This window comes from Dreissena polymorpha, chromosome 7 (assembly GCF_020536995.1).
Source record: "Dreissena polymorpha isolate Duluth1 chromosome 7, UMN_Dpol_1.0, whole genome shotgun sequence".
Lineage (NCBI taxonomy): Eukaryota > Metazoa > Mollusca > Bivalvia > Myida > Dreissenidae > Dreissena > Dreissena polymorpha.
This window is the reverse complement of record NC_068361.1, coordinates 84,552,373-84,573,205: the sequence shown is the minus strand read 5'-3', so window position 1 is coordinate 84,573,205 and position 20,833 is coordinate 84,552,373. Positions and strand designations below refer to the sequence as shown.

Below are 20,833 nucleotides of genomic sequence, written 5' to 3'. Positions count from 1 at the left end.
AGTTTATTGAGTTTCAAACATATCAGGGTAATTTTTCATCACTTTATGGGGCTGAAAATTTGAAAGTACATTACTGTCCCCCTTATATAAAAAAACTACCATTAATAAAAAACAAAACAACAAGCGATGTGTTTGTGAAACACTATGTCCCAAATATTTGACCTTTGACCTTGAAGGATGACCTTGACCTTTCACCACTCACAATGTGCAGCTCCATGAGATACACATGCATACCAAATATCAAGTTGCTATCTTCAATATTGCAAAAGTGTACATTAAATTAGCGATTTTGACCCATGTATTTGACCTTTGACCTTGAAGGATGACCTTGACCTTTCACCACTCAAAATGTGCAGCTCTATTAGATACACATGCATGTCAAATATGAAGTTGCTATCTTCAATATTGCAAAAGTTATTGCAAATGTTAAAGTTTGCACAAACAAACACACAAACCAACCAACAAACCAACCAACAGACAGGGCAAAAACAATATATCCCCCACTATAGTGGTGGGGGACATAAAAACACATTTTTTTATACAACAACTAGAAATGACGCGGCAGAGGCCCACGCGTATCCCCACGCCGCATGTTTGACCCAGGGGCGCCCCAGGGTTGGTAATGGGGCCATACATAGTTGAGATTGACCGTATTGTCATAAGAGATGTTCAGTATTAATTTGAAGTAAATCGGTGTAGAAATGAAGAAATTATAGTAAAAGGCAATTTTGTGTGGGCGTGGCCTATGTGGGCGGCGCGCCCCAGGGTTGGTAATGGCGCCATGCATAGTTGTGATTGACTGTATTGTCGTAAAAGAGGTTCAGTATCAATTTGAAGTGAATCGGTGTAGAAATGAAGAAATTATAGTAATAGGCAATTTTAGGTGGGCGTGGCCTATGTGGGCGGGGCACCCCAGGGTTGGTAATGGGGCCATGCATAGTTGAGATTAACTGTATTGTCATAAGAGAGGTTTAGTATCAATTTGAAGTGAATCTGTGTAGAAATGAAGAAATTATAGTAAAAGGCAATTTTGGATGGGCGTGGCCTATGTGGGCGGGGCGCCCCAGGGTTGGTAATGGGGCCATGCATAGCTGAGATTGACCGTATTGTCATAAGAGAGGTTCAGTATCAATTTGAAGTGAATTGGTGTAGAAATGAAGAAATTATAGTAAAAGGCAATTTTGGGTGGGCGTGGCATATGTGGCCGGGGCGCCCCAGGGTTGGTAATGGGGCCATGCATAGTTGAGATTGACCCTATTGTCATAAGAGAGGCTCAGTATCAATTTGAAGTAAATCGGTGCAGAAATGAAGAAGTTAATGTAAAATAACATTAAAAAATGAGTGAAAATCTCTGACCCGGCTCTGCCCCAACCCCCATAACTTTTGACCCAGGGGTAAGATCAAAATTCCGTCACTGTCACCGTCACACAAATGCTCATAGCTACCATGTATGTAAGTTTCAAGGTTCTAGTGCTAATAGTGTAGGAGGAGCAGGTGGCCAGGACGGATGGACAGACACACATCAATACAATATCCCCACTTTTTCTCCGAAAAACGTGGGGATAATTATTAACATGCCACCATCATATTTTAAAATAATTGCCTGCATTAATTTCAATAAGGATATCTTTTAAGAGTAAGTTAATGTTACTTACAATGTTAAAGCAATTTCCAACCAAATAAAAATACAATGGTGATTTTATTTGCCTTACAGCATGTAAAATAACACAAACATGATATTTTTAATATTGAAAATAACCATACATTATTTTATCAAATTAAAACAAAACAAGAAACTGTCGGAGACGGGTGATGCTCCCCAAAGTGTTTTTTTGTCACAATATTGCACTATATATTCAGATAAAAGGAAACATCTTGAGGGGCATAACTTTGGACAAAATAATACGATGGATAGTTTAGCAACTTAAATATTTCAAAGGGCCATAACTCACTAAATAAATCATCTAACCAGAATCCACTAATAACATGCGCATCTCCTCAAGGTAGTTAAGCTTCCCATAAAGCTTCATTGACGTCCAGTCAGTAGTTGGGGAGAAATAGCCCGGACAATAATTGCACTATATGTAAAGTTTATGGAAAATTTCAAAGGGCCATAACTCTGTGAAAAATCATCCGAACATAACCGGCTGATAATATGCACATCTCCTGTTGGTAGTGAAGCTTCCCATAAAGTTTCATTGAATTCCCGTGATAAGTTGCTGAGAAATAGCGCGGACAAGATTTGCACTATATGTACAATGGAAAATTTCAAAGGGCCATAACTCTGTGAAAAATCATCTGACTATAACCGACTGATTATATGTACATCTCCTGTTGGTTGTGAAGCTTCCCATAAAGTTTCATTGAATTCCCGTTATAAGTTGTTGAGAAATAGCTCGGACAAGAATTGCACTATATGTACAATGGAAAATTTCAAAGGGCCATAACTCTGTGAAAAATCATCCGACCAGAACTGGCTGATATTATGCACATCTCCTCTTGGTAATGAAGCTTCCCATAAAGATTCATTGAATTCCGGTCATTAGTTGCTGAGAAATAGCCCGGACAAAAATTGCACTATATGTACAGTTTATGGAAAATTTCAAAGGGCCATAACTCTGTGAAAAATCATCCGACCAGAACTGGCTGATTATATGCACATCTCCTCTTGGTAGTGAAGCTTCCCATAAAGTTTCATTGAATTCAGGTCATTGGTTGCTGAGAAATAGCCCGAACAAGAATTGCACTATATGTACAGTTAATGGAAAATTTCAAAGGGCCATAACTCTGTGAAAAATCATCCGACCAGAACCGCTGATAATATGCACATCTCCTCTTGGTAGTGAAGCTTCCCATAAAGTTTCATTTAATTCCGGTCATAAGTTGCTGAGAAATAGCCCGGACAAGAATTGCACTATAATGTACAGTTAATGGAAAATTTCAAAGGGCCATAACTCTGTGAAAAATCATCCGACCAGAACCGGCTGATAATATGCACATCTCTTCTTGGTAGTGAAGCTTCCCATAAAGTTTAATTGAATTCCGGTCATTAGTTGCTGAGAAATAGCCCGGACAAAAATTGTGCACGGACGGACACATGGACGGACAGACGAAGCGGCGAAATTTTTTGGGGGGAGCATAAAAAATCAGCAATGACCAAAAATAAAGGACATGCCAACAATTACAGGAAAATATAAAAAAAACTCCCAAAATTAAAATTGCAAAGACTAACTACAATATTGTTCAGGAAAATGTAGCCATAATACCAAATACCCTATTTGACATTTCCGCACCCATTCAGGTAACTTGCCAATGGAAAAACATTACCTTAATTTCTTGCATTGTTTTTATACTATTGTCCTTAATTACCGTAGAGACGTGACAATCATCAGTGCAGGAATCTGCCTCACAATCTATGTCTTACTTAATTCTTTTTTTTAGCTCAAACATATGAGACAACCAGATCTAGAAGGATTTTCTTGTGATGGCAGAGATTTATGTGAGAGCATGGAACAACAACTCTGCGTGGAGATTGCATTTGAGACACACAGTTTTTTTGGTTCACTTCTCAGTCTTGAATGTTATGTACACAAATAATTATTGTCTGTACAAACCCCATGTTTCTTTCCTCCCTTGTTGTTCTAAGTTTTAAAAACATTTGAAAAAACTATATAAAATCATCATCATCATCATCATCATCATCATCATCATCATCATCATCATCATCATCGTCTTCCTCCTCCTCATCATCATCACAATTATCATCATCATCATCATCATCATCATCATCATCATCATCATCATCATCATCATCATCATCATCATCATCATCATCATCATCATTTCAAATATTGCCTTCGCTGGTGTTGTAAACCAGAAGATCAAAATGTACTGGCCTAATTAAGCAGCTGACATTTAATGCATTTGCCAGGTTTACAACATCCATAAAATATAAATATACTCAGATCTGGACCTCTTATTTTAGCCTTTTGTTCTCGTTGCAGTTTATTATCAGGGCATTGACCATGAAGCATTCAGCCTTCAGATGATGGTTTAATGCTAAAATATCCTAACTGATAACTAATCAAGAATCAGATAGGTGTATTGAGGATTCAACATCTCTTCAAGTGAAACCTATAAAAACAATTTTGTAACATATGTTTCCAATCATTACTAAGAAACTAAGTCAAGTGGCCATATACATCCCAACTAACATTTGCTTACAACTATAAGGGTGCTTTTTATTTTATGGTCTGTGAAATTAAGACATTAAACTTCTTGTTTATACCTTGTTCTTTTTAACCTTCAGTAGCATTTGAATAATGATGCAAACAAACAATCATTTTTTCTTTTAAAAGCTGCACTTGTCAGCATTTTTGCAAATATTATGCAAGGAGCACACAATAAATTATTGAAATAGAAAGTCAAATTGAAACATCAAGTGTGTTCATCTTTTGAACTAGTAATTTTATAAAACATTACTATGTAAAATAAGTTATGCATTATATTCCCAACAAACCACAATCATTCACAGCTGTCATTATTATTTAAAAAAAACCAGTAGACAAGTTTGAACATCACAGTAAAATAATGTTTTAATATAATCATAACAATGTAATTAACCCTTTCAGTGCGGGAACTGGATTTTGAAGGCCTGTGCAAACAGTTTGGATCCAGATGAGACGCCACAAAATGTGGCGTCTCATCAGTATCCAAAATGTTTGCTATTCTGATAGTATTCTTTGAAAAAAAATCGAAGAAAATGCCAATTTTAGAAATTTAGCAGACGACATTTTAGCAGATGACAGATTTCCCAGCATGCAAAGGGTTAAGCCTGAACACACACACAGCTGTTTTATTAACCTTTAGTCATACATGCCATAATTTTTCAGACCAATTCCGGGACATTGAGTTAAATTGTCCGGGACTTTTGCCGATTTTCCGGGACATGTATAAAATGTAGCGATATTTATAGACATATGCATTTTTGGTACGCTTTTTTTTGTTTCGCATCGTTAATTGCAAAAGTTCGAAAGCCTATCCGAAATACACTTGATCTATTAACGTCAAATTAAACATTACTACTTCCGTTACTAGATACAAGCCACGTGTTTTCAGTGTAAGCGTTCTAAACATAGATGGTGACGTCACTGCGTTATTGTTATTAAGACCGGTGTGTAACGCGTAGTTGTTGATACGCCTTTATTCATTTATAACATTTATATAATTAAAAAAACAACAATACAGTACCGTAAGTGAGGATGACATTTTTATATGCTTACTGTTTTACTCAACTTCTTTGTCGGTTAAACGTGCGAACATAAACTGCTTTTAATTTTTTACTCAGCGATGTTGGAACTGAGATGTGTGAACAACTATCCTTTGCCCTTACGCAGCGGGAAATAATGACGTAGTAGATTAAAGTCAATTAACAACCACATTAAACAATGCCGCCTTTTCGTTTTGACCGCGAACGTGAGACAATCGATTTGATAACAGGACCCCTGTTAATTGATCGATTTTGACACGTATTGTAGTCTGCCTATTCGGGTAGGCATTGTCATGGAGACGCTGCAGATATACACAGATTCGAGGTGCAGTTAAGCCTAAGATAAGGTACATGTATACATGGATTTTGTAAATTCCGGGACATTTGACAGATTTCCGGGACAGCGGGACAAGTTCTTCATTTCCGGGACTGTCCCGGACAATCCGGGACGTATGGCATGTATGCTTTAGTATTAACCCATTTATGCCTAGCGTCTAGAAAATAGGCCTTGGCAAACAGCATAAACCCAGATGAGACGCCGCATGATGTGGCGTCTCATCAGGGTCTCATCAGTTTTCAAAAAAAAACTTTTGGTTAAGTAAGTCTCAACATTTAGTTCATTTCCAGTCCAGCTCCATAATTGGAACCTTAGTAAATGTAATCATGAAATCATTTTTATTCTCAGTTTTAAAGTATTTGTTGGCCAAAAAACAACAACACTAATTTCCCAATTTTAGTCAAAACAACAAGTTTTTTCAAATCCAAAGAGTTTCAGGCTCCATTCCTAATATTGTGGGAAAAAAACACACACTGTTTTGGTTATCCTTAATAAGCCTGTGAAGACCGCACAGTTCAAATCAGGGACAATACTCTCCACCTAGAAAAGCTTTTGGGTTAGAAGAGTCTTCAGTAAACAAAAGATGCAATAAAAGCAATCATTGATGAACCAGATTATCCCTTTCGCCCATCAGAAGCAAAGTGAAAATGGCTTTTGCAAACAGCATAAAACCAGAGTAACTCGCAGTCTGTTCAGGTTTTATGCTGCTTGCTGCTCATAAGTACCTAAGGGTTGAAAATGAAGCCTTTGAAACTTGAATTAAGTAAGAAAGGTATTTTATTAAATGTAACTTTCTAAGGGACTACAAATGCGTCAAAATACGTATCTAAGTGGTCAAGGGTTTAATGTGGTGACACTTTATGCACTAGCATTAAGCCTAATTTTCACAGAGCAGGGCTCAAAAATATTAATGTTATTCTTCATGGCAGAATATTTAGGTTGTTCACTATTCCATTAATATACACGCTTGTTGCCACGCTTGTTGCCACGCTTGTTGCCACGCTTGTTGCCAAATTGAAGACTATTATTATACCAGTTATAACCTTTTTGTGTCACAATATGTAAACAATACCTCTTCTAACAAGTCTTTCATAAAATCTAACAGCTTTGGTCCAATATTAGAATGATTTACTTTCTTTAATTTATTACGTAACTGCATAACATATATTGCATTACATATATATAAAAAAAACAGTCAAAGTCTCTGGCTATATTTCATATTTAGGTGGTTTAATGTAACATCTTTTAAACAAGTCTGTATTGCTAAAATGATTAATATTTGCCATTTAATACTTTTCATCTGAAATCGTCAAGTAAGTTCAGATTTCTGCTTCAGGAGCATGGTGAATACCTGAGGCCTGAAATAATCTTCAGAATCAAGTAACAAAATGTCAAACCACACATTTTACAGTTGTCTACTGACTGTCTTGTACCGAGGACTAATAGATTTGTAGAAAGAGTCATAACATTACATTTATAGATCTTGTTTAGTGATTTGATACTTTATTTATTAATTTAATAGAAGGAATATTGGAAATATATTACTGAAGTATGACGGCAATGGCTATAAATCTGACATTATACGCCTACAAACCACAGAAACATTCCACATTGATTGAAATACTGATTGCGTTTATTTTCCTCCTATAAATGTCGTCCAACATAATCATTTTTGTACTTTAAATATTAAATTGAATACAAAAAGGGTTTTACATGGCAAGAAATACAGAAAATATTTTTTTTAATGTTTAAGGTACACCAGTACCAAACATACTTCTTATATTTGCACAATAATTAGTTTAGCAAATTTTACAATACTTAGACTGCAAACCAAAAACACGAACAAGAAAATATAAGTCTAAAATGGAAACAAATGTACACATTAATAGTAAGGCCCGTTATTGTTTCCATGAGAAACATCTCAAATGATTGCAGCATGCTCAATCTTCTGGGAATTTGTACAAGGAAAAAAGTCCGGGAATTATCTGCATATTGATGGAGCCATCATCAGCAGTCATCCAAACTGCAGGCTTCATGTACCAGGTTTCCTCCAATATAACCACAAACACACCACACCCATTGCTAAATAAGCCAGAAAGAAGGCTCACTTTCAATCAGTGAGATATTTCATTCTAAGTAAAGCAAAATAGGTCTTTATTCTCCATGGCAAGAACTTTCAAAGGCTGAGGGTATTGGTTCATTCTCAATCGGTGAAACTTTATTATGGGTTCATTTTCAATCAGTGATGATAGTATTCATTCTCAATAAGCAAGGATACATGAATATGTACTTTCTCAATTATTGATAATAGTATTCATTCTCATTAAGTGAGAATACATGAATATGTACTTTCTCAATTATTGATAATAGTATTCATTCTCAATAAGTGAGAATACATGAATATGTACTTTCTCAATTATTGATAAGAGTATTCATTCTCATTAAGTGAGAATACATGAATATGTACTTTCTCAATTATTGATAAGAGTATTCATTCTCGTTAAGTGAGAATATCTGTTCTGTATCAATCAGTGAGAATGGCTGTTAATTCTCCAATCAGTGATAATAGATTTTCATTTTCAATTAGTTAAAATAATTGTACAGTCGCAATCTGTGAGAATAGCTGTTAAGTCTCAATAAACTAAAATCATTTTAAATTCTCAATCAGCCAAAAATACCTGTTTATTTTCAATTAGTATTCAGGTGTTTTTTTTATACTAAGAAAGTGACACCGATAGTCGGCCTTTTCCCCTACCAGAATTTTTTCCCCTCAAAATACAATTTTGCCTTCAAGAATATCATTTTTTACCAAAACATATCTTTTTTAGCATTTATTTAAGCTTTAAATGGAATATTGTTAATTTTGATTGCTCATTTATCCATTGCAATACTAGCTAATTTGCGGTGGTCCAGAACACACATTAAAATAGAAATAAGCGTCTACGGAGTTGGATTAGAATGTTAAGTTTGCGGTTCCTGTTAATTTTTGCAAAGTCATGCGGAACATTTCTCACTTTATCGCTGTAAATGTTGGCAGAAGAATCCTCAAACTAAATGTGCTTACATCTGAGTCGTTAAGCGCATGCTATATAACGTAATGGATAAAGGGAAGTCACTCTAAATGTCATTAGTGTTTGTAAACGTTGTTTTTTTATGATTTTGACAGAAAACTTCTTTATTGTAATTGGGAAAAATGTCTCTAGATTTAATTGGGAATGCCTCCATTTTACGGAGGCCCAGACAGTGGTGAAAAAACCTGAAATCAGAGTAGATGAGTTATAGACATTGATTAATAAAACAGTTTATATTTTTTTCCCCAATTCTCAATCTGAGCAAAATAGCTGTCAATTCTCAATAAGTCATACAAGAGTGCCAAACTGTCACAAGATACGCCCGTTTAAAGGTTTTGGACAACTTGTTAACTTAACCATTTGAGTGGCAAAATGATATATTTTTGAAAATAAGCAACACATAACTTTACCCATATTTAAACTTAACCTAGATATCATTTAGACACAACTTCTGACCAAGTTTGGTGAAGATCGGATGAAAACTACTTCAATTAGACAGCGGACACCATGCTAAATCCTTGAAATGCACTAAGTGACCCTGTGACCTAGTTTTTGACCCGGCATGACCCATATTCTAACTTGACCTAGATATTGTCTAGATATAACTTCTGACCAAGTTTGGTGAAGATCGGTTAAAAACTACTTCAATTAGAGAGCGGACACCATGCTAAATCCTTGAAATGCACTAAGTGACTCTGTGACCTAGTTTTTGACCTGGCATGACCCATATTCGAACTTGACCTAGATAATGTCTAGATACAACTTATGACCAAGTTTGGTGAAGATTGGATGAAACTATTTGAATTAGAGAGCGGACACTTCTGTGGACGCAGCTGACGCCGCCCGCCAAGGGTGATGTTATAATAAGTCTCGTTTTGAAAAACGGGCGTATAAAAAATTACTTATTCTCAATCAGCAACATATCTGTGAATTCTCAAACAGCCAAATTACATTCATTTTTCTTCATCAGTCATAAATAGCTGTTCACTATCAATCAGCCGAAACCATTGTACATTTTCATTAAGCCATAAATTGCTTTTCATTTTCAATGAGTGACATTGGCTGTTTGTTCTCAATCACAATAGCTGTTATTTCTCAATCAGTGAGAATATGGCTGTTAATGTTCTCAATCACAATAGCTGTTATTTCTCAATCAGTGAGAATTTGGCTGTTTGTTCTCAATAACAATAGCTGTTATTTCTCAATCAGTGAGAATATGGCTGTTTGTTCTCAATCACAATAGCTGTTATTCCTCAATAAGTGAGAATATGGCTGTTTGTTCTCATTCACAATAGCTGTTATTTGTCAGTGAGAATATGGCTGTTTGTTCTCATTCACAATAGATGTTATTCCTCAATCAGTGAGAATATGGCTGTTTGTTCTCATTCACAATAGCTGTTATTTGTCAGTGAGAATATGGCTGTTTGTTCTCATTCACAATAGATGTTATTTGTCAGTGAGAATATGGCTGTTTGTTCTCATTCACAATAGATGTTATTTCACAATCAGTGAGAATAGTTTTTGTTTTTTTAATCAACCAAAATAGCTATTCATTCTCAATCAATGACAATAGCTTTTTTTTATGGGGCCAAATCGCTGTTCATTTGAAATCAATGAGAATTATTAATTATTCAGAATCAGTGTGAATAGCCCTTAATCTCAGTAAGTAAAAAAGATTGTCCATTTAAAAGCAGTCAGAAACATTGTTCATTTCCGATAAGTGAAAATAACTGTACATTACATAAACAACATCATTCAAATCTAATCTTTATCCTTATAATTCCCAGTTAGCCAATTTAATACAAATTACATGTTTTGGGTCAAACTATTAACGACATTCAACATCTGTTTGATTTGGGTCATGATTTATTGATAAACAAGCCTCCAACATTTATTTTACATAGAGTTATCTAGATCAAACAGTAAATACCACTTGTGGGGAAATATTTGGGCCAGCTTTGTTTCTACAATTATTATCAATATTATGGCATACACAATGTAAATTCCTTCTGCACGGAGGTATATTTAGCTCCAGAAGTTTATCAAACCATTACAGAATGTGTTCATAAAACCATATAACCATGTGGTGCATTACATCGCCATCATTTTTCTGGCTGTTTTGTTTAGTATGGAACCCTCTAAAGTGCCATGGATTAGCGCTGGTATTTCAATATAACAATATATAAATAATAATAATGTTTTGTACAGGCAAACATTATTTAACCCTTTGAATGCTGGGAAATTTGTCGTCTGCTAAAATGTCATCTGCTGAATTTCTTAAATTAGCATTTTCTTCGATTTTTTTCAAAGAATACTATCAGAATAGCAAACAGTTTGGATCGTGATGAGAGGCTACGTTCTGTGGCGTCTCATCTGGATCCAAACTGTTTGCAAAGGCCTTCAAAATTTGGTTCCAGCACTGAAAGAGTTAAGAGTCAAGATTCAATCTGTTATATACTATAGGAGCAAAGTAGCCGAATTTGCTATAACTAATGCTTTTGGATATATTAAGAAATATCTGTAAATATAGAAACAATATGTTAACCCTTTACACCTTATAGACACACTTTGATGCGTTTGTAGTCCAGTCGAAAATCGAATCAAATTTAAAATCTTCTTTACTACAATCAAGTTTTAAAAGCTTGATTTTCGATCATGAGGTACTGATGAGGGGAAAGGGTTAACAGTGGCTACATTGCACATTACGACAGGTATTTTCCACTTTGCCAGGGTACATGTATATGAAAAGGAGTATTTCTTTTACATAGAAAAATTCAAGCAATCCAAAATCAAAGCGGGAGTTATAAAACATACGCAGCTAGGCCTGAAATACACAATAATTTTCTTTGGCCTAAAGTAGTCCCTTCTAATTAGGGCATAGAACACCAAATCTCGTACACTAGAATGGGAAAACAAACAAACATTAATTGGGAGAAAAAAATTAGCTTCTATTTAATGTTTGAAGCACAGATGTTGCCAGCAATCAGCCCTGTAGCATGGATTATGAGAAATGTTCTGTGCACAACCACTGACTTCCAGTTAACATTACATCTTGAATTGATTTAACGGTTTCTTGACATTCTGGCCTTATGCCATATTGATGATTGTTTTTTCTCCATTGTGCAAAACAATGTAGCATGATCCTGAAGATAGACTACTGGCTATTGTTGTATAATTGTGGATTTGACTCCAATATAATATATTTGAGCTTTGCTCTAGAAAAACAGGATTTAATGCATGTGCGGAAAGTGTCTTCCTTGATTAGCCCATACCTTACGCACAGGCTAATCAGGTAAGACACTTTCTGCTTGAGCTGGATTTTCGTTAAAAGAGACTTTAATTCCTTTAGAAGAAAAATACTATGCTGAAAGTGTTGTCCCTGATAAGCCTGCGTATTCATAATTTTAAAGCAACTGTTAGCAAAACAACAACACTAATTTTCCAATTTTAGTTTAACCGCCCATATTCTTCCCACTCCAAAGGGACCCTGCCCCATTCCTAAAATGGTGAAAAAAGCACTCAATAAAATCTTGCTTTTTATGAATAATTTAATGACCATGGCAAGCAATTGGAAAATGCTCTCTGCCAAAAAAAAACACTTCTATTTATAACTAAAGGAGCAACCTATCTGTACTAACATCAATATCGGGCAGCTAGGTTATTGCTCTGCTCCAGAATACAAGACAAATGTTTGTCTTCAAACAAAGGTGATAACAAGTTTGTTGCCACATGCAAACATTTTTCTTGAAGCTCTAATTATATTAATTAACAAACAAAAACACTGCAAAAGACAGCAGTTTGTAATGAAATTCCCTTCAAAGGTACAATACCAATAAGAGTCATAATCACATAACCGATAGATGAACTTCATTATTATTCAATTAAACAATACTACTGCCTCTAATTACTTCTCCCATCCAATCAGACCACACTTTACCACTTAGATACGTATTTTGACGAATTTTGAGGCATTTGTTGTACCTTAGAAAGTTAAATCTATTATAAAGACCTTTCTAACTAGATTCAAGTTTTAAAGGCTTCATTTCAAACCCTAAAGATACTGATGAGCAGCAAAAAGCATAAAACCTACACAGACTGCAAGTTACTCGCAGGCTGTTCTGATTTGATGCTGTTTGCACATAGCCATTTTCCCATTGCTTCTGAGTGGGAAAGGGTTAATGTTCAACAAACTCCAAAGTCAACATCCTTGTGTCAGTTGACTGAATTTTTTCGCTGCTATGGATACGGAGGTATGCTTAGGAAGTAAGCCTTGCAATTATAAGATATTTAGAAAAACAGGGAAAAAACTTGTGACAGGCACTGATGCAAAGATTTGATGTTCAGTGCTAAGGCCATGAGCACTAGGAGAAAAGCACAATCAAAGTGTCGTCTTCTGGAATATAACTTGTCAGTTTACGTCCAAGGAATGCGAAACCTCGCGTAATCGGTTGCTGAAAGCATTTCTCCCAGCCTCATTCCTTGCCCTCATTCCTTGTGTTTTTTTACGTTTGACAACATGCTAACATTCTGACATTTACTTAGAATTATGAAGCAAGACTCCACTATTTGGCTGATACAAGATGATGGTTTGAAAGTTGCGTAAGTATCTCTAATTTTGGGAATTTTAATACCTTGCGAATCAGTTTTCTGTGTCAGTCTTAGTTAATTAATTTTGTAGAATACACCAACACCCTTCCGTAAATCACATTTATTTTGTTTCGAACTTGACCATATCCAGAGTATCATAACCTAAATTAGCATGGTTTACCCTTTCCCACTCAGAAGCAAAGTGTAAATGGCTATGTGCAAACAGCATGAAACCAGAACAGCCTGTGAGTAACTCACAGTCTGCTCAGGTTTTATTCTGTTTGTTACTTATCAGTATCTTAGGGTTGGAAATGAAGCCTTTTTAACTTGAAACTAGTAAGAAAGGTCTTAAATTAAAATTAAGTTTTCTAATGGACTGCAAATGCGTCTAAGTGGTGAAGGGTTAATATATAGAATCATTTTATACGTATACACTATTTAAAATCAACAAAGAGAAGCAGCAATTTTATGAGAAGTGGGCAAAAGTAAAATATATAAATACTTAATAATAGCACATTTAAATGTTAACAAACAACATTTGTCACATTCCTATTAATCAAGTGGAATAAAAATCTCTTAGCATCATCTAATTCATAAGGATTATTAACTATAGCTTTCAAACGACTAAGGTACATAATTAACCAGAACAAAAACTTACAATGGTTATATTCATCCCATGGCTGACTCATTAGTACCTTAATGACAATTAGACATATGTTTTATTTGAAGTTTGTCAACCTACAAAATGTTTTCTCCCAAGGATTGTGAGTCATTTCCAAACAAAACTTATAAACGCTTCACATCATGATTTTATTGTATGCCAATGAACTTACATAAGTGCGAACACTGTTCAAACCTGTTAACAAGTTGTTGTGCTAAAAAAGTTATTTGCAAATCTAATTTCACAGAAAAAAATACTGTTCACAGCCTATGCTCTGGTTAATGCATTAAAAACAAGATGTGTTTGAGAAAAACAATGTCCCCCTATATGATGTTGACCTTGTAGGATGACCTTGACCTTGACCCTTCACCACTCAAAATGTGCAGCTCCTTGAGATACACGCGCATTTCAAATATAAAATTGCTAGCTTCAATATTGCAGATGTGACATTACATGCGCAATTTTGACCCATATACTTGACCTTGAAGGATGACCTTGACCTTTCACCACTCAAAATGTGCAGCTCCATGAGATACACATGCATGCAAAATATCAAGTTGCTATCTTTAATATTGCAAAAGTATTCATAAAATAAGCGAGTTGGGCCACATATATTTGACCTCTGACCTTGAAGGATGACCTTGACCTTGACCTTTCACCACTCAAAATGTGCAGCTCCATGAGATACACATGCATGCCAAATATCAAGTTGCTATCTTCAATATTGCAAAAGTATTCATAAAATAAGCGATTTGGGCCACATATATTTGACCTCTGACCTTGAAGGATGACCTTGACCTTGACTTTTCACCACTCAAAATGTGCAGCTCCATGAGATACACATGCATGCCAAATATCAAGTTGCTATCTTCAATATTGCAAAAGTATTCATAAAATGAGCGATTTTGGCCACCTATATTTGACCTCTGACCTTGAAGGATGACCTTGACCTTGACCTTTCACCACTCAAAATGTGCAGCTTCATGAGATACACATGCATGCCAAATATGAAGTTGCTATCTTCAATATAGCAAAAGTTATTGCAAAATGTTAAAGTTGGCGCAAACAGACAGACAGACCAACAGACAGGGCAAAAACAATATGTCCCCCACTACTATAGTGGGGGACATAAAAACTATAAATGTACAACCACGTGTTGTGAAAATGGGTCTTATGTCATATGCGGACACTTAACACTACCAATTAGATACGTTTTTTTTACTATTTGTAGTCCCTTAATAGAGATTTAATTTTAATTAAAGATCTTTCTTACTAGATACTAGTTTTAAAGGCTTCATTTCCAACCCTAAGATACCGATGAGCAGCAAACAGCATAAAACCTGAACAGACTGCGAGTTTCTAGGAGGCTGTTCTGGTTTTATGCTGTATGCACATAGCCATTTTCACTTTGCTACTGAGTGGATAAGGGTAACGGTTTGGTGGTCTCATAAGCGGTCACTCTGGGCAGCTCTTGATCAAACAGCTTGGACGCGCAAACTGATCTTGAGCTACGCTGGCCGCATAAAGCATACATGTTATATCCAATTTTGCATGATGCTGCATTTTTAGCCACTTCTAATGCAGGGTGAGACTTGTTGGACTAAACATTTGTAACCCTATTAGTACAACTTCCATACCTTGGGAAATAATGTGCACTGATATTTTACTCTTTTTCTTTCTAATAATATTGTTTAAAAGTGTAGAAGAGTATAACATCCAATTTCTGTATTGAGTATATTTGTAAATGCTACATGACAAATGTGGAGTGTACAAAAGAGTAAGATTACAAAATTAATAGGCTTTTTTTAAAAATGCAATACTTATAAAAAATGATATTACATCCCCAAAAAATTATTGCTTCCTATTATTATTATTATTCATATCATTGCATTTTGACTGTTTTGTATCAGAGAACTGGGATTTGGTTTATGTTAGAACCTTAATCAGATTTGTTTTTTCCATTTTTCAAGCGTAAAATAATATTATTCTGTATTTATTAGTATCCATTTCCACCCCTAGGAATACTGGTGGCAACACACTTCTTAGGCACTCATATTGCCCTAAAAAAAATGTGAAACCTCTATAATTTATGTTGAGTAGGAGCACTCAATGCTTGCAATAAGCAATGAATTGTTTTCTTGGAAAACTTGTTTTACAGCATTTAATGTCATAATGAACCTGCTACCAGTATGGAAAGCAAATAAGCTGAAGTAAGAACTTAAGTATTAAGTGCGCACAGCATAAGCACAATATCTAACTTAGACCCATTTTTTAACTCTTTACCACTTAGGTACATATTTTGACGAATTTGTAGTCCCTAAGAAAGTTAAATTTAATTAAAGACCTTTCTTACTAGATTCAAGTTTTAAAGGCTTCATTTCAAACCCTTAGATACTGATGAGCAGCAAACAGCATAAAACAGGCTGTTCTGATTTTATGCTGTTTGCACATAGCCATTTTCACTTTGCTTCTGAGTGGGAAAGGGTTAATTGCGCACAGCATAAGCACAACATCTTACATAGACTCATTTTTTTACCTGATGCTGCTCATTTCATTTTGCAAGCCCATTAAAAGAGTCTTCCCCCATATTTGATGGGCGGCATAATAATAACAAAGACACAAGACAATCCCATGAATCAAGTTTCCAGCATTTTACTTGTAAATTAACTTCAGTAATCGAACCAAAATAATTGTTCTATGAAAACAGTGACCTTGACCTTACCCTACTAGCGAAAAATAACATTTAAAGCCATATTTGATGGGCGGCATAATAATAACAAAGACACAAGACAATCCCATGAATCAAGTTTCCAGCATTTTACTTGTAAATTAACTTCAGTAATCGAACCAAAATAATTGTTCTATGAAAACAGTGACCTTGACCTTACCCTACTAGCGAAAAATAACATTTAAAGCCATATTTGATGGGCGGCATAATAATAACAAAGACACAAGACAATCCCATGAATCAAGTTTCCAGCATTTTACTTGTAAATTAACTTCAGTATTCGAACCAAAATAATTGTTCTATGAAAACAGTGACCTTGACCTTACCCTACTAGCGAAAAATAACATTTAAAGCTTAGTAGGCCACCATGCCAGAATGCTATAACTACAGTTTCATGGGTCAATGCAACTTAAATCATTGACCAGAAACCACTGGATTGACACTGCAGCCTGCAGTTGGCAATACCCCAATCTTATAACCAGGATTTTCTGCTTCATTTAACCCTTTGCATGCTGGGAAATTTGTGGTCTGCTAAAATGTTGTCTGCTGAATTTCTAAAATAAGCATTTTCTTCGACTTTTTTTTCAAAGAATACTATAAGAATAGCAAACAGATTGGATCCTGATGAGACGCCACGTTTTGTGGCATCTCATCTCGATCCAAACTGTTTGCATAGGCCTCCAAAATTGCGTTCCAGCACTGAAAGAGTTAAAACCTGGTAAATAAACCCAGTAAGCCATGAACTAGAAGACCTTAGAATTCTACAGTTTTCCACCAGCTATCCAGCTATTGCACTTTTACATCATCTTGCCTATATACCTGCATATCTACCCAGGCCATGACTCATGGATTCAAAGATGGTTCCAGCTATGCAACCCCACACCTTGCAGCCCGATTTACCATATATTCCCTAGTTATGCTTCCCCCATTTTAACCCTTTGCATGCTGGGAAATTTGTCGTCTGCTAAAATGTTGTCTGCTGAATTCCTAAAATTAGCATTTTCTTCGATTTTTTTCAAAAAATACTATAAGATTAGCAAACAGTTTGGATCCTGATGAGACGCCACGTTTTGTAGCGTCTCATCTGAATCCAATCCGTTTGCAAAGGCCTTCAAAATTCGGTTCCAGCACTGAGAGTTAAATTCATTACATCCAAAACACTGAGTTTAATTAATGCATTCACTTTGCGTTCAGCGCTCTTATTGTGCAGTACAAATACTATGTTTTCTATAAACAGACACAATGACAGCAAAGCAAATTTATGGTCATATATATTAAATGTCCAGTTGTGAACTGGTTAGGTCCATAATTATGGTCATATATATAATGCCCTGATGTGAAAAGGTTAAGTCCATATTTATAGTCATATATTAAATGCCCTGTTGTTTAAAGTTTAAGTCCATATTAAATTCCAATGTTGTGAAAAGGTTAAGTTCATATTAAATGCCTTGTTGTGAAAAGGTAAGTCCATATTTATAGTCATATATTAAATGCCTTCTTGTGAAAAGGTTAAGTCCAAATAAAGTCCATATTAAATGCCCTGTTGTGAAAAGGTAAAGTCCATATTAATAGTCATATATTGAATGCCTTGTTGTGAAAATGTTAAGTCCATATTAAATGCCATGTTGTGAAAAGGTTAAGTCCATATTATATGCCCTGTTGTGAAAAGGTTAAGTCCATAGTTATGGTCATATATTAAATGCCTTGTTGTGAAAAGGTTGAGCCAATATTTATGGTTGTATATTTAATGCCCTGTTGTGAAAAGGGTAAGTCCATAGTTATGGTCATATATTAAATGCCTTGTTGTGAAAAGGTTGGGTCAATATTATGGTCATTTATTAAATGCACTGTTGTGAAAAGGTTAAGTCCATATCTATAATCATATATTAAATGACATATTGTGAAAAGGTTAAGTCCATATTTATGGTCATATATTTAATGCCCTGTTGTGAAAAGGGTAAGTCCATATTTATGGTCATATATTAAATGCCCTGTTGTGAAAAGGGTAAGTCCATATTTATGGTCATAATATTAAATGCCCTGTTGTGAACAGGGTAAGTCCATATTTATGGTCATATATTAAAGCCCTGTTGTGAAAAGGTTAAGTCCATATTTATGGTAATATATTATTTAATTCCCTGTTGTGAAAAGGTAAAGTCCGTATTTATGGTCATATATTAAATGGCCTGTTGTGAAAAGATTAAGTCGATATTAAATGCCTTGTGTGAAGAGGTTAAGTCCATATTAAATGCCCTGTTGTGAAATGGTAAATTTCATAGTAAATGCCCTATTGTAAAAAGGTGAAGTCCATATTAAATGCCCTGTTGTGGAATGGTCAAGTCCATATTGAATGTCCTGTTGTGAAAAGGTGAAGTGCATATTAAATGCCCTGTTATGAAAAGGTTAAGTCCTCATGAGTGAGTATTAGGAATTTCTTGCGAAAAGTTTAAACCTCTGGTAATTTTTATTTGGAAAAATACGGTAAGCAAAGTTCGGCAGGCAGTACCAGTGGCAATTACAAAAACAGCTCCAAAATAACATTTACCAAGACAAGACAAGCCAGGCGTTTACCTGTAGCATCAAACAAATATATAAAATCATGGTCTATAATTATTTTTACACACAATGTTAATGCGGAAATAGGATTGCAGTGGCTAAATTTATGAAACTAGCTGGGTGTTCGAAATTGATACCCAGAACACTTTTATATTTGACCTAACGTAATTTCCACAAGATATGTTATTTCCTAATTTCGCAATCTTCACCATTCCACTCAGTTAATGTGGACACAAACATTAGCAAAACAAACAAACCAACCATGAGAACTTAATAATACTTATCTTAAACTGTATAAAAGGTCTTCTTTTACATAACACTATCATTAACAACCATGTTCAAATATTAACCTTTTAAGAATCACACATTCCTTATCACTTTTGAACCAACGGTTATGAAAGATATCTAGAAGATTAGAATAATGGCTTGAGAAACATTAAATCAGTCCGGTATTTAGTAATGAATACCGTATTCAATCAGTACAGAGGTTGTAAAGCATGTGATAGTTACCATAGTGATGAGTACTTACATTTACTTTCATTCACATGCACTATTACCTTAATATACTATCATGTTTTAGAGACTTATTTGGAGTTTGGCAAAATTTTCACACATTGTAAAAGATTCATAAAAGAATGCATGCAATATTCAAACAAGTAAAAGAAAAGACCTGTCAAAGATTTTTTTTTTAATGTAAACTAGAAATGTTTTACAGGCACTGATTCCCCCATCAACATAAACATTTTATTGAAAGGATTATGTCTGAGGATCAGAATCGCCTTTGGAGATACCCCAACCTCCCTACCCCTTGTAAAATTTTCTCCTCAAATGTATACTGATCTCAAAAATGGTATTGGGATTCTGCCATCAGTTCTCACCCATGTTTATGGCCATACTTTACTTTTGACCTCCAAGTGTGACCTTGTCATCTGAGGTAAGCAGACAGATGTGACTTGCCAGATGTATTCTCAAAATTCCTCACATTTATTAAAGTTGTATTTCATTTTAAAATGTATCAATACATGGCAAATTAATTGCCAAGACAGGCATCAGGACACTGGGACCCACGCACAGACTGACAGAGCAACTGCTATGAGTGTACAGTATATCACAGGGACGTGTACTTACAATGAAGGTATGCTGCTGAAGCTGTGCTATGAGTGTAGAGTATATCACAGGGACACGTACTTACAATGAAGGTATGCTGCTGAAGCCATGCCATGAGTGTACAGTATATCACAGGGACGTGTACTTACAATGAAGGTATGCTGCTGAAGCTGTGCTATGAGTGTACAGCAAATCAAAGGGAGGTGTACTTACAATGAAGGTGTGCTGCTGAAGCTGGGCTATGAGTGTACAGCAAATCAAAGGGAGGTGTACTTACAATGAATGTAAGCTGCTGAAGATGGGCTATGAGTGTACAGCATATCACAGGGACGTGTACTTACAATGAAGGTATGCTGATGAAGCTGGGGCATGAGTGTACAGCATATCGCAGGGATGTGTACTAACAATGAAGGTATGCTGATGAAGCTGGGCTATGAGTGCACATCATATCACAGGGAGGTGTACTTACAATGAAGGTATGCTGCTGAAGCTGTGCTATGAGTGTACAGTATATCAC

At 35.3% G+C, this 20,833-nt stretch overlaps 1 protein-coding gene across 1 annotated transcript in view; it reads right to left on the bottom strand.

Annotated features, from left to right (window-relative positions):
• The window catches only part of LOC127837738 (uncharacterized), a 107,699-nt gene that overhangs the window by 35,000 nt on the left and 51,866 nt on the right, over window positions 1–20,833 (bottom strand). The gene's annotated exons all lie outside the window — the stretch shown is intronic.